Source organism: Garra rufa, chromosome 8 (assembly GCF_049309525.1).
Source record: "Garra rufa chromosome 8, GarRuf1.0, whole genome shotgun sequence".
NCBI lineage: Eukaryota > Metazoa > Chordata > Actinopteri > Cypriniformes > Cyprinidae > Garra > Garra rufa.
In genome coordinates, this window is record NC_133368.1 from 47,339,138 (window position 1) to 47,362,088 (window position 22,951).

General features: G+C 28.2%; 1 pseudogene; it reads left to right on the forward strand.

Moving 5' to 3' along the window:
• LOC141340221 (uncharacterized) overlaps positions 1–6,037 on the forward strand; it is a 43,383-nt pseudogene extending 37,346 nt beyond the window's left edge.
• The last annotated feature ends 16,914 nt before the right edge of the window (positions 6,038–22,951 follow it).

Sequence of the window (22,951 nt, forward strand, 5' to 3'; positions counted from 1 at the left end):
TGAAACTGAGAGATTTTCAGCTCATCTGCAACCTGAGAAGGTCCAACTTGCTCAATCTTTGAAAAATCTTCAGGTATTTCTTGCCTCTGTCTTTGTTCTTCATCTTGCGAAATTGAGGTCGTGTTTCATCTTCCTTTCTTAAGCAAGGTCTCTGAAAGCCCGACACCTTGAACTTCTGGAGACTCCTGATAGGTTTCAGTTCATGAAGATGTTGACACTAAAAACTCAAGGGTCTTCGGTGTCTTTGCTGTTACTCCATCGCAAGTCTTTTGCAGTTAATTTGCACCTTTGAAACTCTATTGACTATTAACATGCTTTTTATCGTCTGATGGCAACGTTTTTGGAGTTGTCTGGAGAGATTTTTGGTTTGAACGTTTCCTTTTAAGAAGCATTTATTCTCATTCAGTACCATGTGACTTACTCTTTGAAGTTTTGAGATGTAAATGAATGGCGTGTGTGTGACACAAAGATTAATTGCAGATGTTAAAATACATGTGGCTTCATTTCCTTTAACACTTCCATGAATTGCACCCATATGGTAATATTTAATATGACAAGAAACATAGAAGCTGGACAAACACTCATTCTTAATGGATAAAAGACATAAATTCACAGCAGAAAATATTGTATTTGTAATATCTAAATATTATGAATAAAAAGAAAAGATAAATTTAGATAAGGTTGATGCTCAAACAAGCAGAGCAATAACATTGCAGTGTTTACACTTTAACCTACCAATGGATCCTCTGTAGGTATTTTAACATGGAAAAAATAACAGGTTTTTTGCGTCATGTGTTTTAATCCAGGTTCTGGAGCAATGTCACAGTGATGTCACAGAGCTGAAGAAGAGGCCGTCATTTACAGTAAGTGAAATCTCACATGCTGTAATTCAGATGCGATTTGAATCATTGTGCAACGCTACTTTTTATTTATTGATTTTGGAATATGTTCCTAGTTATAGAGAAAATTCTATTTTTATGACTAGATTCCACAATTCCGTCCATGTTTTCTGCTTTGTGGAAGCATTGTGGCCTTATAAAAGTTAAAGTAATTAAAAAAAAAAATTATGGTTATAGTTAGGGCTCGCCGATATGGCCAGAAATGTTATTTTTTTATATTACTATTAGGGCTGTCAAAATTAACACATTAAGGGCACTAACTTTATTAACATGCATGATTAGTTTAGCGCGCATTTTCAGTTTGACCCATTACCTAGCCGGGCTCTTATATCATTACATTATAACGAAAAAAATACCTTAAAATTAAAAGAAGCAGGTTTTTGCAATCACATAATTTTGAACGGGTAAACTTCTGGAAAGTCCAAGGATCGTAAAAGCATTCAAACAGTAAGTTAAAAATGGCGATAGTAATGCAGAGAATAGTGTCCAGATGCCGGTAAATGATTATTTTCAGCGATTGAATCATGATCATAATTCAGGATTTTTTTTCAGTCATTATTTTATATTACTTTAGTTGTCTGACTCTGACAACAGAAACACTAAAATATAACAATGGAAACATTTTGATTGAGAACTTGGCTGCATCAAATGACAGTATGTGGGCACAGAGAGGCAAACAAATGTTATAATAAATAATAAATGTACATTTTGCATGTTCAGAAGAAGTGAGCTGCCCTGTCCTGCAAATAATGTAAACAGGCTTGTGTAAGTACATTGAAAAGAAAGAGACGTAATGGGAAACTGGTATTTCTGTGTTCTTTTTCCTTCATGTTTCTAATCGACATGAACAAGTTATTTGAAAAACATCTATGACCTTTGAAACATGATTAGTCTTCATGCTCTAGTCGAGTAAGGTTTCACTAATAATAAACATACATTTCCTTAAAGCATCCATATTTATCCATGCCTATGTTGATTAGAGTATTAAAAACGTAAAGTATTAATTTAAGGTACATTTAGAACAGATAAAAATGTGCGATTAATCGCGAGTTAACTCATTACAACCATGCGATTAATCGTGATTTAAAAAAAAATAATCGATTGACAACCCTTATTATATTATATTTTTTTTATATCATGTGATGTTGATATTCATCATGATATTAAATTACCATTAATGGAGAAGGAAAACTTACCATGTGTTTGTTAGACCTTGAGAATAGATGTAAATATAACTCTTGTTCATAGTAAGCTACCTTTAACTCAGGGCCCTATATCCAAATCCAGTTTGTTTTTCCTTAAATTCTGTGTTTTCCATCTTGTTTTTTTTTTCTGGATTTACTAGTTTTATGATTTAATAGAACTTTATCATCAAAATTATGCTAGTAAAATTAATAACTTTTTTAAATTCAATAAATCTTTTAAAACATAATCAAATTAAAATATTACAATCAATTTACAATAAAATAATTGCATTCTTCATTTGTCAAATAGGATGCTACGTAACATGTTTATATATTAAAACATTAAATAAAAAATAATTGGACTTTAAAAGATATTATTTCTTTGAGAAGTAATAATATTGTAATATATTCCTGTCATAATTTCTTCAAGTTAAACCAAACTTTTTATTTTGGCGAGTTGTCGTGAAGATTCCACAAATACATGACTTCCATGTGTTTGTTAGACCTTGAGAATAGATGTAAATATAAGTATAACTAAGATGTTAATAGTAAGCTACCTTTAATTCAGGGCACTATAAATCCAATTCGTTTTCCCTTAAATTCTGTGTTTTCCATCTTGTTTTTCCTGGATTTACCAGTTTTATAAATTTTAACTTTATCATCATAATAATGCTAGTGAAATTAATTAATAAATTCTTTTTTAATTCAATAAATCTTTTAAAACATAATCAAATGAAAATATTACAATCAATTTACAATAAAATCATTGCCTTATTTTTTTCAAATAGGGTGTTACATAACAGAAATATATGTTTATATATTAAACATATATAAAAAATATATGGACTTTAAAAGATATTATTACTTTAAGAAGTAATAATATTGTTATATATTTCTGTCATAATTTCTTCAAGTTAAACCAAACTTTTATTTTGGTGGGTTGTCATGAAGATCTTTGAGTTTTTAGTGTATATTTCATGATGATGATTGGGGCTGTCACTAACAATTATTTTGGTAATTATTGAGTAATCCGTCGATTATTCTTTTTTTTTATTATTTAAATTAAAATTAGATCTAAGTGAACCCTTTAAAATGACTTAAAATGCATGTATCATAGCAATGAGGCAAAATAATTAGTATCAAATGCATGTAATTATATAATTTTACTGATCATAAACAATAGAGCTATTGACTTATTGACAAAGACTCAAGACTTATCATTGTTATCAAGTTCTGTTATCATTTATTGCATCATTGTGTGTATGTGTTGTATAATGTGTGGTTGCCCTTGTAGTCTTGAACCCAGTTTTAACTCCAAAATGCAATCACCTGATCATTATGGCAAAATAAGGCATGTTGTGAAGCTGAATGGATGTCGTGTTCATGATCGTGTGGATTTCTTGTGCATCTGTCCTTCAGCGGTGTCTTTGCGAGTGACAGATCGCTGTGATGCGATCAGAGGAGACGGCTCATTAGGTCAGGAATGTGTTGAGCTGTAATGACACGCTCATCAGAGAGACCACAATGCATCTCTAAGGTCAAAGCCGGCGGGTGGCCGCGCACACAGTCGTGTTAGAGCTCAATGCTTCAGCTTAGATGGTCGCTGTCTTTCGTGGCTGTGTCCGAAACCGACGACAGTCAATGACTTAACAGAAAGCTGTCTTTCAAGGCATCATAATGTCATGTCTGTTCATGTAGAGCTGAGATTCCTATTTGTTTACTGAATGCCAAAAATATTAGCTTGAAGTATCTTGAATTATTACAAATTCCATGCACTTTCCTCGCAACCCTATTGAACCAATCAAACATTTTATAAATAGAATGTTTTTTTTAATATTATTTTTAAATTATAATTTTATTATTATTATTATTATTATTATTATTATTATGTATTTATTTCTTTATTTATTCATATAATTTATTTTTTTTACAAATTTCCTTGCACTTTCCTCAACCCTGTTGAACCAACCAAACATTTTATAAATGCATTGCTTATTTCCTGGTAGAAAAGAAACAAAATTTTGGAAACAATATCAATTTTTGAATATTTTTGATAATTCTTTCCTAAATATTGAGTATTGCAAAGCTAATGTGTTGAAAATATTTATTTTTATTAAATCAGTTAATTTGCTTAAATGTTGCTTTGGCAACTAGCTGAAAAAAGTTTAAGATAAACAAAATAATAATAATAATAATAATATATAATTTTATATATATATATATATATTTTTTTTTTATTTGCTATTATAAATTTAAATTATAATTTTATTGTTGTCTTTCTTTCTTTCTTTCTTTCTTTCTTATGTAATTTTTTTTTTTTACAAATTTCCTTGCACTTTCCTCAACCCTGTTGAACCAACGAAACATTTTATAAAGGCAATGCTTTTTTCTTGGTAGAAAAGAATTTAAATTTTGGAAAATTATATCAACTTGTCAATTTAGTTTATTTAAGGATGCCTTTTTTTTCATTTCCTTTTTTTTTAATGTGTGAAATATAATAAACCAGTTAATGTAGTGTTACTGATATACTATTAAAGTTTTTAATAATATTTGAACATTTTATTTTATGTAATGTTAATTATTTTTGTATTGTGTTGTTTTTTATTTGTTTTTGATGTTAAGCTATTTTTTTGTTCATTTTTTAAAAAATATGTGCCTGTAGTGTTTTTTTCCGTTGGATTAAGTTTTTATTGTTATTATTTTTATTTATTTATTTATTTTTAATTTCAACCTAATCATTTTATCACTTCAAACTAAATTAAAGGAGAATGAGAAATGTTGCTTTGCAAACTAGCTGAAATAAGTTTAAGATTTTTTACAAATAATTTTATTTAATTTTTATTTAATTTAAAAGAAAAATATTTTATTGTTTTAGAAATACCATTTTTGTACTTAAACTTTAATTGAACATTTCTAATTTAAGTTTTTATTTTAATTACTGGAAACAATATTTAGGGGGTTGTTGGATGCCCATTTTCCAAAAGTTCATATCATTCTTTAGGGTCTTAATGAAAAGTCTCTAATATACTTTGGTTAAAAATGATCAGTAGTAGTGTAAAAAAAAAACACCTTGTCAAAATCAGCTCTGCAAAATATCAGCTCATTTTATCGCTTGGGCCCTTTAAATGCAAATGAGCTCTGCTCGCCCCGCCCCTCTCTGCTGAGGGATTACGAGCTGTAATGTTTACTTTAGCCGCATTTATTCGCGTTTAACTGCATTGAGCCGCGTTTAACGGCGAAACTTGCCAATAAGCACATTATTAAGAAAGGCCATTTGCAAAGATGCATAAAAAAAAAACCTTATACTCACTTCTGCTGTGAGTGAAGCTGCATCACGAATGATTCACACGAACATGGATGCATATGTAGATTGGGATCGGCGCTTTCTCTTAAGCAGCTCAGATGTCGGTAGTAAATGACTACTGCTTTGTTCATTATTACATCCAACAACAGAGCACCTCAATCGCTTAATTACAGTCTTCCTCTGCACCTGAGTCACACAATGGCGATCGTGTTTGGACTGTTTCAGCTCAGTGAGGGCGGGGCTAAGGTAAGATGCTCATGTCAATCAACTGTGTTTCCTCACAATGACAAGAAGCTGAGAATGACCTGATTTTAAAAAGGGGATATTACTTTTAAAGATGAAAAAAAAATACCACTGGGTGGATTTCTATCATTGTAGGGTGGTTGTGTACACAAACTGGCAACACACATTAATGTTCAAACAACATGTGAAAGTTAGTTTTGCATCCGATGACCCCTTTAATAGTTTTAGTTACAAATAACAACCTATAAACCACAAGTGAATGAAATCCAAAGAGGGACTGCTGGGTCTTTGGGTGTGATTGTATCTGTCTGTATTTACACTGGATGTGTTCAGGGAGGAGGATGAAAACAGACAAGAGGCGTTTCGTGATGTTCTTCTTGCGCACTGCTGAGATGATTGTGGCCTGAGGTCACAGCAGAACGTTATGAGATCCATCTTTGGAAAAATCAATCCCGCCACTAATCAGTGTGTTTTGTGGTGCTGAAATGGCGGTGGTGAAGTGGCGATTCATTAGAGGCGAGCGTGTGGTAGCTGTGGGGCTCAGCTGGGATAAACCTACAGCGGGTCAGGTGAGGTCGGCCTCCTAAAGTACCATCACAAACACACGGATAGGGATGATCTGTTGTCCAAACCTGTCCATCTGAGGCTCCACAGAGTGATGGGTTCGCATGCAGGGTTACAACCTCGTCTGGTCCTTTCGTCGTCTTTTGTTTGGTGGAAAATTTGATTCATTTGCACAAATCAGTTCTAACTGTGAGTGGATCAATTCAAACTCTGTTTCAATTATTAATTTGTGTCATTACTCAAGACTGTTTTAGATTAAAATAATGGAGTAAAATGGCAAAAAGTAAAATGTAAGAAAATAAATTATTTATGAATTATACATTTATAAAAAAAAAAATAATTATACATTTATAAATAAAATATATTAAGATATTAACATGTAGTAAAAAATAATTTAATATAAATTTAAGTAATATAAATTCTATTTTTATATTACATATTATAGTGGATATAACTGAAAACAATTATCAAATTTGTATTAAATTATTTAATTTATATCAATTATTTAATTAATATAAAAATTAATATTTATTAGTAAAATTTTATAAATTTATATACATTCTATTATTTTTATTATCATATTAGTTACATACTATTATTACCAGTAGTACTATTATTAATAGTTACATGCTATTAACTTTGTTTTAGTCAAAGGAACCCTAATTTCAAAATAAAGTTAAGTGTAAGAAGTAAAATATATTAATAAAATTATATTATTATATTGATGCTGCATTTGGTGGGTTTTTTTCAATGAAATGTTTAATGCAAGAAAGAAAATATTAAATTTAATATTTTTAAATATTAAATTAAATATTAATATTATATATTAACAATAATCTGCAATTAATAAAATTGATATTGATAATATAAAAATAAATATTGTTTTAGTAAAATATGTTTTAATAATATTATGTATAGATAGATATAATTACATACTATTATATTACATATTGTGGTGCATATAACTGAAAATTATATTGATTTTACTTTTTTGTTTTTCAAAGAAGCCCTAATTTCAATGAAATGTTAAATGCAAGACGAAAATATAATAATAAATGAAATAATCAGTATAAAAAAAATAAGCATTTATTATATATATATATATATATATATATCAAAGAAATGTTAAATGTAAAAAGAATGTGTAATAAAATTAATTAATTAATATAAAAATAAATATTTATTAGTAAAATATATTTGTAAATAAAAATTAATGTTGTAGTAAAAATAAATAGTTATTATATTGTTGCATTGAATGTGTTTTTTCTAATTAAATGTTTAATGTAAGAAGTAAAATATATTAATAAAACTAATCAATTAATATAAACTATATTAATGAATTAATTTGAATAAAATGTTAATATATTATAAATCTAGTTAAAATAATCAAGACATTTTCCACACTGTTCAGTATTTAATGAACAGAAAAAAGTGATTCATTTTAATATTTAATATTAATATATCTTTTTTAATCCTCTGATTTTGGAGCAAATTCATAAGACCAAAATTATAGTTTTTAGACCTAAAAACAGTATGTTTCACAGTGAAATAAACTGGAAAAATCTGATACTGAACTAATTGAAGTAGCATTGAGTAGATGCAAGTAGCTTCAACCTTGTTTTCTTTTCTCTGTAAAACTGACTCAAGTAGCCACTGGAAAAATTCTGCCTGCTTTAGGAGGGAAGGGAGTCTAAAATGGCTCCAGTAATATCCGCTCTCCTCTTCGTAGCCGCATAAACGGCACTTAGCGGGATGAGAGCGGTGCCGGCGGCGGCCCGCGGTGCTGAGAGAGCGAATATCTGTGCCGTCAGCTCTTCTCGCCGCTCGCAGAGGTGACGCCAAGGTGAAAGCAGACTTGCAGAATGGTTGGAAATCATTGATATTCTGACTCGCAGGCTGCAAATGGCTCGGTGGCAGATGGAGTCTTTGTCAGTGAAGAAAAATGGCAGCGAGGGAGTTACGGCGCTGCTTCTCCCCCCCGTCGGCGACTGAGTGCGGATGACCTTCCTCGCTCGGGGGAATCCAGCAAGACTACTTGATCAATTAGCAGTCTCTCTTTGTTTAGCAGGGATGTGGAAGAGGATCAGATTATGCAGGTTTAGGACAGGCGGCGGTTGTGAACGCTGCTCGGGTTTCTGTTTAAGTACAGAAAGACAGTTTATATGATTGACTTTTGTCAGTAGTGGATGTAGATTAAATTTAACAGACAAATATTTGGTTTTTGGGATGCAGTGGTTTTTAAATATTCATAATATTGCTAGTTTCTCTTTTTTTTATTTTTTGTTGTTTTATTAGGGCTGTCATTATAACTAATATGCTGTTAGTAACAAATTAAATTAAAACAGCCTTCAAGTATTTCTCAATTTCCCTATTTTATATTATTTTTTTTTATTTTTTTTTTCATTTGACACTGAATGTTTATTAATATGAAGGTTGTTTTTATTAATTTTTATTTTATTATATTTATGAGAAACTGATAAATACTTGAGCTATTTTATTTCATTTTGTTTTATTTGATTTAATTATTTTTGTTTTATTAGGGCTAACTAATATGCTGTTAGTAACAAATTAAATTAAAACAGCCTTCAAATATTTCTCCATTTTCTCTATTTTATTTATTTATTTTGTTTGTTTTGTTCTTATTTGTCAGTGAATGTTCATTAATATAGAGGTTGTTTTAATTTAATTTTTTATTTTATTATATTTATGAGAAACTGATAAATACTTAAGCTATTTTATTTAGTTTTGTTTTGTTTTATTTGATTTGATTATTATTTGTTTTATTAGGGCTGTCATTATAACTAATATGCTGTTAGTAACAAATTTAATTAAAACAGCCTTCAAGTATTTCTTGGTTTCCCACTTATTTTATTTTATTTTATTTTACTGATAAATACTTAAAAGCTGTTTTATTTTTTGTTTTATTAGGGCTATTATTGTAAGTAATATGCTGTTATTAACAAAATAAAATTAAACTAAAACAGCCTTCAAGAGTTTCTTGGTTTCCCAGTTTTATTTTGTTTAATATTTTTTATTTTATTTAATATTATTTTATTTTATTTTATTCTCACTTGACAGTGACTGTTTATTAATATTTTAAATCAATCATAATATTTAATCATTTAGATGTATATAAAAATTAGTTCATAATTGTTAATAATATTCAAGTCTCAGATTTTCTTTATATTAAAATGTTTTAATAAAAAAATAATTATTGATATTGAATAAACACATTTTTCTTCTTTTTTTTTCATCTTCAGAGGAACCAAATAAGTAAAAAATAAATAAATAAATAAATTATATATATATTTTTGGTGCATATAATAAAACAAATCCTTAAGTTGACTATGAATTTATTTATTATGTACTTATATATATATTTATTTATTTATTTTTTATCTTTTTTTCATCTTCAGAGGAACCAAGGAGAAGTGAAATCTATTAAAAACTACTTAAAATCTTTATTTCCAAACAGTTTGTTACTTAATGAACACAAGAAGTCATATTTAATCATTTTGATTTATATAAAAGTTATTCTTATTTGGAGGGAAAATCTTGAGCGATTTCAGTATTTTGAATATTATCAAAAGATCTGATAAAATTAAGATCAAAATCATCAAGGGACCAAAAATATTGATTTTTTTTAAGCTGTATTGCCTTTTTAAAGCTATATATTAAAGCTATTTTCTGATTTTTCCATGATTGAGAATAAAGCAAATGCGACAGAATTACGTTATGCACAAGGTTACTTTCATTAAAGCCGTGTTAATCTTTAACTCGCAATTAACTGCACAATTATGCCTTTTGTATTTGCATGAAAGGCCGTACGGTAAACAATGTGCTGTTGAATTTAAAAAGGAAAAAGGGAATAGTTTGCAGCTCCTGTTTACTTTGTCTTGTTTAACAATTAGCATAATTAATGGACTAAACTATCCCGATCATTAAACAAGATTTTTAATGGATTACATTTAATGATTTAAAGGCTCCTTTATGGAGTGAAGTAATTACCCAGCATTCACTGCTCAAACACAGAGCACGTTTTCTGCTTCTGGGTGAAGGAGAGATTAAACATGGTGTGCATTTGAATTCATTGTTTCTGCTGTGAAATTTGAAGTTGTTTTGTAACATGATGGTTATATCATGACTGTTTCAGGTTTGTAATCATACAAATATTAGTCCTAATTCCTCTGACATCCATATTCCATGTTCAGAATGGGAAATCGATGAACAGAAACAGCCGTGCTGCGTGCTGAATAACATCTAGGCTCTGGTATAACGTGCATGTATCGCAGGTTGATGGTTGATTTTCATTAGCGGCCTCATTGTCATGCGCTCAGTGTCTTCCTGCACCAGAATGCACATTGTGTCGTACTGCGGCTTGTCATTGTGTGAAAATTGAGTGCATTTTTTGTTGTTTTGTTCCTCAGGAAAAAAAAAAAGAATGTGTTAAGCATGCACAGATTGTATAATATTTATGATTTAATGAATTAAATCATTTTCAATGTTTTTTTTTTTTTCTCCATTTGGGGGAAATTCACAAAAGTACAGCCTATCATCACACGTAAAAATGAAATGCATGTATTTGCATGATCTAGAACAATTTCAGAGCAAATTTATAGTTATAAAGATGGATTATCAAAAGACCAAAAAGTCCTTTTTTCCATGCTAAATGATAAAAATTCTCCCTTTTTCAATAATTTATTGTTTGAATGTAAAATAATCTGGATTGAACTTTATGCATTAAATGCAAAGTGCTTTTTATTTTTCAGGAAACAAAAAATAACTGTTATACATGCAGAAGTTGCTGTGTATTTTTATTTTTAGATAAGTTAAAAACATATATATATATATATATATATATATGTCTAATTTGGGGGGTAAAATGTAACCATTTCAGAGCAAATTCACAAATATTAAGATACATAATGTCATCAAAAGACCGAAAATCTGTGTCCATTTGAGGGAAATTTACAAAGGTATAGACTATCATCAAAAGTAAAAATTAATATTTAAGATATAGAATAAATGAAATGCATGTATTTGCATGATCTAGAACAATTTCAGAGCAAGTTCATGGTTATAAAGATGGATTTTGAATATCATCAAAAGACCAAAATGTCCTTTTTTTTCCATGCTAAATGATAATAACTTATTGTTTAAGTGTGAAATAATCTGTATTGGTCTTTATGCATTAAATGCAATATGATTGTAAATAAAAGATGCATGCACAAGTTGCTGTGTATTTTAATGTTTGGATAAGTTAAAAACATTATTTATATATAAATTATAGCTCATGTAATCTGGGGGGGGGGGGTGTAACCGTTTTAGAGCAAATTCACAAATAGTAAGATATAGAATGTCATCAAAAGACCAAAAATACTTTTTTTTTTTTTTTTGTCCTTTTTCAAACCTAAATGATACAATTTAGGAATACATTCAATAATACATGGTTTAAGAGTAAAATAATGTGCATTGGTCTTTATGCATTAAATGCTAAGTGCTTTTTTGTTTTCCAGGAAAAGAAAACATGCACACATTGCTGTGTATTCATGTTTGGATAAGTTAAAAACATGTTTTTATATTTGTAAATTATAGTTCATTTACTCTGGGAGATAAATGTAACCATTTCAGAGCAAATTCACAAATATTAAGATATAGAAAATCATCAAATGACCAAAAATACAGATTTTTATTAGCTATATTGTCCTTTTTTCAATTCTAAATGATCATTATTCTCCCTTTTTCCATAATTTATTGTTTGAGAGTAATGTGTATTGATCTTTATGCATTAAATGCAAAGTGCTTCTTTGTTAAAGATTCACTTAAGCATGCACAAGTTCCTGTATATTTATGATTGGATAAGTTAAATATATTTGTATATGTACATAGATTATAAATCATCTAATTTAGGGGGAGAAATTTAACAATTTCACAAATATTAAGATATATAGTTTTATCAATTGTATAGCTATTTAGCTATTTTTTCATAAATCATCAAAAGACCAAAAATACATCTTTTTTAAAGCTATATAGCCCTTTTGCAAAGAAAAGGGGATAATATAGCTATTTATTCTCCCTTTTCAGTAATTTCTTGTTTGAGAGTAAAGTAATGTGTATTGGTCTTTATGCATTAAATGCAAAGTGCTTTTTTTGTTTTTGAAATGATACTGTTAAACAAGCCCGAGTTGCTGTGTATTTATGATTGCATGGGTACCTTTGGACATGATTTGGACAAATACACTTTTTAATATATACAAATTATAGCTCATCTAATTTAAAAAGAAAAGAAAACCATTTCAGAGAAAGTTCACAAATATTATGATATAGAATGTCATCAAAATACCACAATACATATAATATATAATTTATTTATTTTGTTACTGTATATTGTCATTTTGTTATATTGTGTTTAACAGCTATAATATTTTTAATATCACAAAAAAAGACCAAAAACACTTATTTTTAAGCTAGGCCTATATATTGTATTATTTAAAGCTAATATTGCTGTTCATTTTCTTTTTTCATAATTTATTGTTTGAGAATAACTCAATTTGTATTTTTCTTTATGCATTGAATGCAAAGTTCTATTTTCCCTTAGTTTTTCAAAAAAAAAAAAAAAAAAAAATTAAACATGCACAGGTTGTGTTATATTTAAGTTAATAAATAAAATGCATTTTTTTAACATTTAAAAAATGATCTCATGTGGCTGTTGGATTCAAAGATTTATTTGTCATACAAGCAATTAATTGCCACTAAGAATAATCCTGTTTTCTCAATTGCATGAGCGTGAGGCCGCAGGTGACAACAGAGCTGCAAACTAGCCCTCCAATCAGATCACATCCTTCTGAATAAATCATTTCAGACTAGAATTGGTGATAGATGCCCTGGGAATTCTCTCTCATGTTGTGTTACCGGAAAATGTATTTTGTGTATTACTGTTGTTCATCTAGGGCATGAAATATTTTACAGTGAGCTGTTCACTGACTGTTTTTCCTGTTGATTTTACATCAAGCAATAGACAAGCTGATGCTATTGGTAATTAGTTTTTAAAGGGCTGTATTTTTTAACTGTGCATCTTAACGTTTGCAGTCATTTGCGTTAAAGTGGCACTATAATGTGATGAATCCTTCACGGTGTAACAAGCATGCAGCGCTGTTGGCAGCGCTCTCTGCTCTTTAGAGATGAATGAGTGTTGGCCAAGGGCATTGCCAGTGTGTTTGATGGTGTTGATGATTTATGATTACTTTAACAAGGCAATTTGTTCCTTAGCATTTAAACGGCAGTCTTGCATGCTTTACTAGAATACATCACTGAGCTGTTGACAGAAGATGGGCTTTGTAAAAAAAGATACAAGGATTGCAATAGATGTAGTTGTATATATAAAATGCATATGAGAAAATGGTTTGAGGCTTAAAGAATAGTTCACCCAAAAATCAAGATTTGCAAAATGTGCTCACCCTCAGGCCTTCCAAGATGTAGATGAGTTTGTTTCTTCATTAGATTTAGAGAAATGTTGCATTACATGGCTTGCTCACCAATGGATACTCGTCAGAATGAGAGTCCAAACAGCTGTTACAAACCTTACATCCATCAGACAACATCTTGTGAAGCCAAAAGATGTTTGTTTGTGAGAAACAAATCCATTGAGACATTTTTAACTTTAAACCGTTGCTTTCAGTTAAAATACTCTACCAGTCAAAAGTTTTGAACTGTGAGATTTTTAATGATTTTTAAAGAAGTCTCTTCTAGTCACCAAGCATGCATTTATTTGATCCAAAGTACAGCAAAAACAGTACAATTTTGAATTATTTTTACTATTTAAAATAACCGTTTTCTATTTAAATATTTTTAAAATGTAGTTTATTCATTTGAATTCAAAGCTGAATATTTAGCATCATTACTCCAGTCACATGACCCTTCAGAAATCATTCTAGTGTTCTGATTTGCTGCTCATAAAAATGTATTATTATTATTGTTGAAAACATAAACCTGAATTGAACGTTCAAAAGAACACCATTTATCTGAAATAGAAATCATTTGTAACATTATTAAATGTTTTTATCATCACTTTAGTCAATTTAAAGTATCCTTGCTAAATAAAATAATTATTTTTTTTATAATTTGTGACCCTGGACCACAAAACCAGTCATATGGTCAACTTTTACAAAACTGAGATATATACATCATATGAAAGCTCAATGAATAAGCTTTCTATTGATGTATGGTTTGTTAGGATATGACAATATTTGGCCGAGATACAACTATTTGAATATCTAGAATCTGAGGGTGCAAAAAAATCAAAATGCTGAGAAAATCACCTTTAAAGTTCTTCAAATTAAGTTCTTAACAATGCATATTACTAATCAAAAATTACATTTTGATATATTTATAGTAGGAATTTTACAAAAAATCTTCATGGAACATGATCTTTACTTAATTTCCTAATGATTTTTGGCATAAAAGAAAAATCAATAATTTTGACCCATACTATGTCTTTTTGGCTATTGCTACAAATATACCCCAGCGACTTAAGACTGGTTTTGTGGTCCAGGGTCACATTTATTTTCTCAAAATTATACTGACACTAAGCTTTTCAATGGTATAATGTGACAAAAGCTTTTTATTTCAGAGAAAGTACTGGAATAATTATGATGAAATTTTAGCTTTGATCACAGGAATAAATTACATTTTAAAATAAATTCAAATAGAATACTAATTATTTCAAAATTGTACTGTGTTGTACTTTGGATAAAATGCAGGTTTGGGGAGCAGAAGAGACTTAAAAAAAAAAAATCTTTTGACTGGTAGGGTATGAGTCCATACTTTTTATAATGTTTTCTCCAGTAAAAAAATATAGTTTAGAGCTGTTTTGGCTTGTGAACAGTGCTTAATCTGTGCATATTTTTCTCCTGATTCAGACCAGGCGACTTTTTCACTGGAGGAAGCAAAATTATGGATATATTTTGGTCAGAAGCATTCTTTGAAGTCAAAAACATCTTAATGATGGATTTGTTTCTTACAGACAAACAGCTTTTTGACTTTACAAGAGGAGTGGTGTGGATTACTTGTGGATTATTGTGATGTTTTTATCAGCTGTTTGGGCTCTCATTCTGACGGCACCCATTCACTCCAGAGGATCTGTTGGTGAGCAAGTGATGTGATGCTATATTCTCCAAATCTGATGAAGAAACAAACTCATCAACATCTTGGAAGACCTCGGGGTATGTAGATTTTCAACAAATTTTCGTTTTTGTGTGAATTATTCATTTAACTAGGCCTATGTATAGCAGCAAATGTGTCAATATCCTAAAGAGAGTGACTTTGCTGCATTAACAGCTATGTTCAGTTCATGTAAATGCAGTTGTCTCTGTCTGAATCTTTCATGCGTGAATGTGTGACTCTTCTGAGTAACTGAACTCTGAACCGAATGAGATCAAAATCTCTGAAGAGGAGAGATGGTTGTTTTGAGCCACAGCTGCTGTGGTTTCTTGTCTTCAACTGGAGATGCTAAGAAGTTTTGGAGGTTAAACTTGATTTACTTTGAACATCTGTCTGAAGCAGGTGTGAGGGGGTTGAGCATTGGGTTTCACAGTATTTCTGCTTGTGTATCAGGGGAGTTTTCAACCTGATGAAAAAAAAAATATGGCAGTTTCAAAGGTTTTGCTGCTTGACACTTATGAAACAATATTTAAGGCCTTTAGTTCAGTAACACATCGCTGCCATTTGACAGATTTATTGCTTTGTTTAATTGGAGATTTACTGTTAAAACGTTACACTCACCATAAATGTCTCTTAAATTTTGGTATATTTTACAAGTAACAGTGTTATTATGTTTAACTAAAACTGAAATCAACAGTTGAAGTCATAAGTTTGCATACACCTTGCAAAATCTACAATATGTTAAATATTTTATCAAAATAAGAAGGGTCTTACAAAATGCATGTTATTTTTATTTAGTACTGACCTGAATAAGATGAGTTCATGAGTCCCTTGTTTGAACCTTCTGTAATAGTTGCATATGAGTCCCTCAATTGTCCTCAGTGTGAAAAGATGGATCTCAAAATCATACAGTCATTGTTGGAACGGGTTCAAATACACAAAAATGCTGAAAAACCAAAGAATTAGTGGGACCTGAAGGATTTTTCTGAAGAACAGCAGGCAGTTTAACTGTTCAGGATAAACAAGGAACTCATGAACAACTAACACTAAACAAAAACACAGCTGTGGATCATTCAGGTAACAACACAGTTTTAAGAATCAAGCATTCATTTTCATAAATTCAACTATTATTTTCTCTTGTGGACTATATGTAAATATCTTTTATGTAAAATATCTTATACAAGTCAGTACTTAATAAAAAATAACATGCATTTTGTATGATCCCTTTTATTTTGGTAAAATAATTAACATTTTGCAGATTCTGCGAGGTGTATGTAAACTTTTGACCTCAACTGTATATATTTCAGCTAGTTGCCATTTTCATTTTTTTTGAACTACTGAAATAACTAAAAATAATAACCAAATACTAATAAAAATTTTACATTTAAAAAATAAATAAAACCTATTTCTAAATATTAATAAAATGATACTACAATAACAGTAAGTAAAATGTTGTCTTCAGATTAAACCATTTTAATTCCCATATGTAATGTCACCTGGATTGTATATTTGTCTCGAACCTTGTGTAGTTTATTAATGTTTTTTAAGCATGAGGGTGTCACACATCCTGTCTGTTTAATTTGACTAGGATCTATAAAGTGACAAGTCTTTTTTCTGTCCTGGGTATGCATGATTTTATTATTTGATTTTGCGTTATTATGATGCCCTAGACTGCCAGAACAGCCCACTAGAGCCCTACTAGACTGAATGATAAAGAAGTATTAGATTACTGAGTCGGTTATGTCTTTGCTCCTGCCTTTGTGAGCTATTTTCTCATAGTCAAAGCCCAAATTACTGTGTCTAAAATGAGCAAATAACCAGCACCATTATTATTTTATTGTCACAGGAGTGTGCTGTATTTTCTGTGGTTTAGTGTTGCGACATCAAAATGAATTTTTCAATTTGTGACATTATAAAAGACAGCCTCTGTGATTGTTAAAGCAATAGTTCACTATTAAATATTCATGCTTTTTTCAGTTCATAGTGACAGTGTCAATCAAGCTCAAAAAAAGCATGGAAAAAAAGAAATAGTCCATATGACTTTTTTAGCCTTCTATAGACACTAAAGATGCCAAATACCTTTAGTTTTGTGCATGTGTAATATCCAAGCATGACATGCCAGTACATAAGTAGGCTTTCCATTGATGTATAGATTGTTAGAACAGGACAATATTTAGCTGAGATACAACTATTTGAAAATCTGGAATCTGAGGTTGCAGAAAAATCTAAATATTGAGAAAATCACCTTTAAAGTTGTCCAAATGAAGTGCTTAGCAATGCATATTACAAACTTGTCGATTACTAAAATATTTACAGTAGGAAATTTACAAAATATCTTCATGCAACATAATCTTTAATTTACTATCCTAATGATTTTTTAGGTTGAAAGAAAAATCTATAATTTTGACCCATACAATGTATTTTTGGATTTTGTTACAAATATGCCTGTAGTATCACAGTATCACATTTTTGGACTTTAATAGACATTTAGACTGGCATTGCATGTATAAGAAGAAAAAGAAAAGTATTTCCTTTTATGATGCATAGACAAATTGCCTTGTGTCATTTGAAAGCTGTTTTTTTTTTTTGCTATTTTATGTTTTTTGTTATTTTGAATTTTATTTTATTTTCCTATTTTCTGCATTCATGTTAATCTTAGTTAAAGTTTTAATATTTTTGTTCTTTAAAAAAAATGTATACAGGCCTACGCTGTCACTCAGAAGTTTGGGAACAGTATGATTTTAATGTTTTTTTTTTTTTTTTTTTTTTAAGAAGTCTTTTCTGCTCATCAAGGCTGCATTTATTTGATTTAAAAATACAGAAAAATACAGTAATATTGTGAAATATTATTGCAATTTCTATTTTTATTCTGTAAAATAGAATTTTAGAATTCCTGTTATGCAAAGCTGAATTTTCAGCATCATTACTACAGTAACTCAGTGTCACATGATCTTTCAGAAATCAAGTTTTTTTTTTTTTTTGTTTTTTTTTTGTGTGACCTGTGATACTTTTTCTAGGATTATTTGATGAATAAAATGTTAAAAATAACAGTATTCATTTAAAATAGAAAGTCTTTTGTAACACACACTACCCCTTCTAAGTTCTGGGTCAGTAAATGTTTTGTCGTTTTAGTTGTTTGAAAGAAAGGATGTGTTAAATTTGATAAAGTGATGGCAAAGACTTTTATTCTATTTTGAATAAAAATTATTTTTTTCTTTACTCTTTATTTATCAAACAATCCTGAAAAAGGATTATCTCTGGTTCCAAATAAACATTAAGGATCATTTAACACTGAAGACTAATGTTGCTGAAAATTCACATTTGATCACAGAAATAATATCTTTTTAAAATATATGAAAATAGAAAAAACTTATTTTAAATTGCAATAATATTTCATAATATTGTTTTTTTTTCTGTAATTTTAATTAAATAAATGAGCATAAGAGACTTCTTTAAAAAAAAATCTCACTGATCTGTGGTTTTTATGAAATTTTATTTCAGTTTTAGTCATTTTACTACAAGTCAAACTCAATGAAGATGAGAAATGTTGCTTTGGAAACTAGCTGAAATAAAATACGTTAAGTTTTTGTTTATTTCAGTTAACATTTACTTCATTTCAATTTATTTTAATGGTTTTCATTTTAGTTAACTACTTCATAATAGCCCTGTTTCAAACCTGTACAGTATGTTGCTAGGTAAATAATGGCAGAATGTTTATTTTCTTTAGTGATCAGAGAGGCAACAAAACTACTTTGACTTCCTAATGGAGGCTAGTTACTCTAGGTGTCAGTCTGACTCCCTTTTTGTCAATAAAATAGCATTTAGAAACAGCTAAAGGCAGATTTGGGACAAACCTGAAAGCTGTATACTTATATAATGTACAAACAAGACCAGACCCTCCTTTCATTTCATGACACCTGAATATAAATGACTCTTCTCACTTTTATCTGTGAACACTATATGTTTTCTCACCCTGTGTGTCATTTAAATTGAATTCCACATATGGGAATGCAAAGAAAAGCTGCTTTTTAATCTCTAGTCTAATAAGATCTGTCTGCTTTTCAACCACAGACTGTCTGTTGAGCTTGGACTTGTTCCAGAAGCAATTAGAGACATGTTGAATCTTAACACCAATCACAGTTTGGGGTATTTATTGGACTCAAGTTTGCATTTGCAGTAATTGCAGGCACATGTACGGTGTACTAGAGCAGCTTGAGTGAATTCTACACAACATACAATCCGTTTGTAATCATCTTGATGGGAGAAAGGTGCGTCTGTAGGTACTTGAGGGAGTGTGTACAATTGTGGCTGTTTTTGCATGTGACTGTGTTTTCATCAGAGCTAATTTTCACAGATCAAGCTCATATTCTTCTGGGATCTGAATCTGTTGCAGAGTGTAAATTAAACCCGTCTTCATGAGGTTCTGAGCATTATTGGCAACACACAATCATTGCAATAAAGACATTTCCGTCAAGATTCACACGGGATGCTATCATTCAGAGATCATTAAAAAAAAGACATCATGGCTAAGCCTTGACTCTTAAAATAAAATAAATATTTAAATTGTATGATTTTATGTTTGAAAATGTTTAATAATAGTAATTCCTATTCCTAATGTCCTTTACTTATTTAATTATTATTATATATTTATATTTTTATATTATATGAAAATGGTGTGCATTAAAGTATAAAAAATAAATAAATAAAAATAGGAACAGTATCTGTTTCAGAACCTCTATCTGTCTACATAATATTTAATACATAATGATTCATAATATTTCATAGGTATTTTAATTTTGATTTTATATGATAAATGTTAATAATAATGAAAACAATTCTTTATTTTCTTCTTTATTATGCGTTTATTTAAATTCATACATGTGATATATTTTATGAGAATTCATTTTGACTGCTAAAATAAAATGAAAAAAAAAAAATATATATATATATATATATTTATTAATATATATATATATTTATTAATTTAATGTTTTAATTTAATTCATAGTAATTTTTTATACAAAATACATTTAATACATATTTAATATGTATTCCAGAGATAATTATATTATTTGAATTATGATTTTATATGATCAAAAATGTTAATACTAAAAATAATAATAATTATAATAATAATTCTCTATTCATATTTAATTTATTCTTTATTGTGTGTTAACTTAGTTAACTAGTTAAAATGTATACATATGTAATATATGTTGTTATATGAGAATGGTTTGAAAATCGCATTAAATAATTAATAAAATAAAAGTAAAAATTAAAAACATTATCTACACCCTAGAACTTATTTATCTTCAATAATTTGTCTATTTATTTATTTTTATAATTTTGATCATTTGATTTTAGTCAGTTACATTTAGCCTATCCATTAATAAATATATATTTTAATATATTTCATAGACATTTTACTATTTTAATATACTATATTTTAATTATAGGATTTTATATGATCAGAATTTTAATAATAATAATAATAATAATATATTTCATATATATATATATATATATATATATATATATATATATATAAATACATTATTTTAATTATATGATTTTATATGATCAGAAATGTTAATAACAATAATTCTTATATTGTTTATATTTAATTTACTCTTTATTGTGTTTATTTCAATGAAATTTATGTGATATATTTTATTATATATGATAATGGTGTGCAAAAATGCATTAAATAATTATTAAAATAAATATTAAAAAATGGAGCCTATTTATCTTTCTACATACAGTAAGCCTTGATTTGATTTCTGTGAATTCTAGTCTTTTAAATTTAATCACATCCATATGTAAGTGATGCAGATTGATCTTTTCATAGTAGTAAATGTTCTAATTAAGTATGAAACCTCTAAAGCATTTATTAATCTAAATGTTAATGTTAGTTCATGTTAAGTAATGAAACCTTAATGTAAAGTTTTGCAGCTATTGATTTAAAAATTGTTGAAGTTAATGACAAGTATAGTATTTGTTTCTTAGGCCAGCCTTGGGTTAATTCATAAGTCATTTTGATTTAGCATTTCATATTTGATCCTATTTTATTTAATTTTTTTCTAAAGCTTTACTCAACATGTTTGGCCTCCACATTTTTATGATCGTATTAAAGTAAACGTGACCGTTCTCTTGCTGAATCCAGAGCCATTCTGTATCACTCAGTTGTCTCTGTTTGTCTCTCCTTACGTGAGATTCGCTCCAGTACTCACAATAACTCAATAACTCATTTCAGCAGTCATCCACATAAAACACACATCCATTTTTCATCCGAGTCCTTGAATGAGAGCAGAGGCAGAAAATTCCTTCAGATTCGCTCTGTGCGTACCTTAGTCTTAAACTATTGAATGAAGTAAACAATGAGTTGTAATTAAAATGAGATTATAATTTTATAGTTTTGTCAGTGAAAGAATGGGTGTGAAAAATTAGCGATTTGAATATATATTTACGATTTTTAAAAATATATATATTTATTATTTATGTATTTATGTAGATATATTGCATAAATATTTTAATATTTTTATTTGTAATGTTTTTATTAAATATAGATTTATATGATATGATTTATAGGAAATTGCCATTATGATTATTATTGATGATGATAGTTCTTTATTTATATTTCTTTCTTTCTATCTTTATTTATTTATTTTAATTTCATAAATATTTTTTCTTTTATTTTATATATTTTTTATTATATAAAAATGTTTGAGTTAATTTTGCATATGTTAGATATGAATTGTTTGAGAAATTGCATTAAATATAATAATTATAAATTAAGAATAAAAAAATAAATTAAATAAAAAATAAAAATAATTATAAACACTTACATGTATGTATGTAATTTTGCACATCTATCTCTATATATATGTATTTCTGTAAATATATTACATAATTAAATATTATGTATAATGTTTGAATTAAATATGGATTTATACGATATGATTTATATGAAAATGCTATTATTATTACTGATGATTAGTTAGATTTAGATTTAATTAGTTAATTAATTTATTTTAATTTCATAAATATTTTAAATATATGAAATTGTTGCATTTATTTTAATGTAATAATATTTTATCATTTATTTTATATATAAAAATGTTTGAGTTAATAAATATATATTATATATTAATTGTGTGCAAAATTGCATTAAATAATTATAAAATTTAAAAATAAAATTAAATAAAAAATAAACAATTAAATGCATGTTAATTCATTAATAACAGTAAAAACAACATTATTATTAATAATTGTATAATGATTTATTATTTATATGAAATTGATGTTGTTGTTGTTATTATTATTATTATTATTATTATTAATGATAATATTTCTCTATATTTAATGTATTATGAATGCATTTATTTTAATTTCATAAGTACTTTATTATATTATATATTTTATACATTTATTTGATAAATACTTATAAAATAAATTTAATTAAATACAAAAAATAAAATGGTTATAAACAAATGCATGTTAATTTATTAATTACAATAACATTATATATTATTATTATTATTATTATTATTATTATTATTATGTAATTTTGCACATCTCTTTCTATATCGATGTGAAAA